Below are 3,385 nucleotides of genomic sequence, written 5' to 3'. Positions count from 1 at the left end.
CTGGAAAATCAACACGTGTTCATACCATTTACATTTGATACGTTTGGTTTCCTCGCACCGGATGCGGTAGAGCTTCTTAAAAGAGTACAACGAATCCTGCATAGTAATGTTATATCCCCTAGATCTTCGGATGTAGTCCTTAAAAGAATTAGCTTTACCATTCAAAAAGGCTTAGCGGCACAGCTTGTTGCCCGTTTGCCATCTCACTCATTGTATGATGACAATTAATTTCTAATAGATAAAAAAGATATATTCCATGTTAAAACTAATTTGAATAAGAATAATTACTTTATACATACCTTGTTAATTTTACATAACATATACTTGAAAAGTGCTGAAAATCAAACCTTGAAAGTGCTCAAAGTCAAACCTTGGCATATTACAGAAATCACAAATCTATTAAATAGAATTTAATTCTTGAAAGTGCTCAAATAGATCTGAAACAGCTAAATATATGTGATGTGATGAAGAATTGCTGAAATTGAATATCAGAGTACAAAAACTAACTCTATTTGTTGAAAATTGATGATCTGCTAAAATTCGATCATAATTTTATGATAACTTGTTGATGTTGATATATGTGATTTGATGAAACATATTTGTTGAAAATCGACATATATCTTATTATCATTTCTAGATGAGGAAGAAAATGGTTGAAGAATGTAAAGATGAAGTTGTAGAACACTAAAAACATGATTTTGACAATTGCAGTTTTGATAACATATAATAATTGATCGATCAACGAAAAAATTTGATCTCATAACAGCGATTTTGATATATGCTATAAGATCCTGGATACTTGGTCGAAGATTTGAAGATTGAGTGCGATGAAGATCTGATTTCGTTGACTAAGGTAGTAATTTTGGTACAAGAACCGGTTATGATATCTTTAACCTAACAACGACTACCCTGTCCCTAATTAGCTAATCAGGCACATTAATTAGCCTTAATCACATTTTTTTAAGAACCATAGGACCAGTTTTCATCAAAGGCTTGTCCTTTTGTCTCAGAAAATAGTAGTGGTCTCAAATTAACATATATATATATATATATATATATATATATATATATATATATATATATATATATATTAGACGAAGTTTGAGGCATTCTAATTTCTACACTCCTCAAGAGTGTGAATTGCAACATACCCCTCAAGAGTGTGAACATCAATGAGTACCCTTCTTCAAAGTGTGTTATTTTAGTGTCGTGTTAGAGTGACAAGATCTTGATCTCCCAGAATGTCGAATCACGAGACTCCACTGGTAAGACCAAAGAGGAAGAAGGTGTGGGTCGATTATCTGATCCAATTCCGATGGGTTGGGGTCATATTTCTTGTACTTCCAATGTCTCTTATATTGGACATGTTCATATATCTTGACCAAGTTATATCACAACGGAAGTCTTACAAGCAGCGCCAAAAGGAACACAACAAAAACGTCATAAAAGTCATCAAAAGGTTGAAGGAAAGGAACCCCTCGAAAGACGGTCTTGTCTGTACAGCCCGAAAGCCCTGGGTTACAGTAGGCATGCGAAATGTCGACTACAAGCGAGCTATGCGCTTTGAAGTCGACCTTTCAGACTTTCGTAACATTCTTGCAATCGACCATGATAGAATGATTGCAACATGTGAGCCGTTAGTGAAGATGGGTCAGATTACAAGGGCCACTGTACCAATGAATCTTGCACTTGCAGTTGTCCCAGAGCTCGAAGATCTTACGGTTGGTGGACTCATCAATGGCAGCGGACTCGAGGGAAGCTCGCATTTGTACGGGCTTTTCTCTGATATAGTTGTTGCTTATGAGATCATTCTTGCAGATGGGCGGGTTGTTCGTGCTACAAAAGATAACGAGTATTCTGATCTATTTTACGCGATTCCATGGTCTCAAGGGACCCTGGGTTTGCTTACTTGTGCTGAAATCAAGCTTATACCCATCAAAGAATACATGAAGGTAACATACAAACCTGTACGAGGTAACATAAGTGATCTCACAAAGGGATACATCGACTCTTTTGCTCCTGAATTTGGAGATACCGATACCGAAAAAGTTCCAGATTTTGTCGAAACTTTGATCTACAATCCTCATGAAGCTGTTTGCATGACGGGCAAGTACGCCTCCAAGGAAGAAGCGAAGATGAACTGGACCAAGATCAACTACATCGGTTTGTGGTTTAAGCCATGGTTCTACCAACACGCTCAGACAGCACTCAAGAAAGGCGAATTCATTGACTACATACCGACTCGAGAGTATTATCATAGACATACTCGAAGTTATTTCTGGGAATCGAAGCTGATCCTTCCATTTGCTGATCAATTGTGGTTCCGAATCCTCCTTGGTTGGACGATGCCACCAAAAATCCCTCTCCTAAAAGTCGCCCAAACCGAAGCCATGCACAACTATTATCACGACATGCATGTCCTTCAAGATTTGCTTGTCCCTCTTTACAAGGTTTCTGACGCTTTAGAGTGGGCACATAGTGAAATGGAGGTATATCCCATTTGGGTTTGCCCACACAAACTCTACAAGCACCCATATAAGACCATGGTGTATCCTGAGCCAGGGTTTGAGCAACATCGCAGGCAGGGGGACACCACAGACGCCCAGATGTACACAGACATCGGACTCTACTACGCACCAGGATCAGTCTTGAGGGGTGAAGTATTTGATGGGTCTGATGCAGTCCGTCGAATGGAGACCTGGTTAATTGAAAACCATGGGTTCGAGACACAGTATGCTGTTAGTGAACTCAGCGAGAAGGAATTCTGGAGGATGTTTGATGGGGAGCTTTACGAAAAGTGTCGAAGGAAGTATGGAGCTGTGGGGAACTTTATGTCTGTGTACTACAAGAGCAAAAAAGGTAGGAAAACTGAAAAGGAAGTTCAAGAAGCCCTCGAGATTCCGTATGTTGATGGAACGGATTAATCAATTCAATCGCACCAGTGATCATCTTTCATCCAACTCGTAATTAATATGGTAATGATTCTCTTAAATCAACAGCAGTGGGCTCGTTACATAATAAAGGTTCAATCTTTGGCATGGGAACTTGTTTCGTGTCGACACGATTGGATTTTTTTTCTTTTGTTTTTTGTTAATGTTCTTTCACATAAAATGAATCTGGAGACGATATACATATTCCATAAATATTCAAATTTTAAATAGTTAGTAGCTATATGTACATATATACATATATTTAATTCAATTCATCATTAAACTCTCTCATGTTTTAAAAAAGAATATCAAGATGACCAGTTATAGAATATCCAAAAACAACCGTAAGATGCCAGATTATAAATAGCCTATAATTCTCTTTAATAAATAAAAAAAATTTTTGTCATTTGTTACACTTTTTTTCAATTTGTCAAATGTCATTTTGTGATTATTTT

General features: G+C 37.4%; 1 pseudogene; it reads left to right on the top strand.

The window, feature by feature from the left end:
* The first annotated feature begins 1,105 nt into the window (after positions 1 to 1,105).
* LOC145092166 (delta(24)-sterol reductase pseudogene) lies at positions 1,106 to 3,134 on the top strand (annotated as a pseudogene).
* Positions 3,135 to 3,385: the final 251 nt, after the last annotated feature.

Source organism: Lactuca serriola, chromosome 3 (genome assembly GCF_051521515.1).
Source record: "Lactuca serriola cultivar US96UC23 chromosome 3, Lser_US96UC23_V15, whole genome shotgun sequence".
In the NCBI taxonomy this organism is placed as follows: Eukaryota; Viridiplantae; Streptophyta; class Magnoliopsida; order Asterales; family Asteraceae; genus Lactuca; species Lactuca serriola.
The sequence above is the reverse complement of the archived record's forward strand: the minus strand, read 5'-3'. Positions and strand labels throughout refer to the sequence as shown.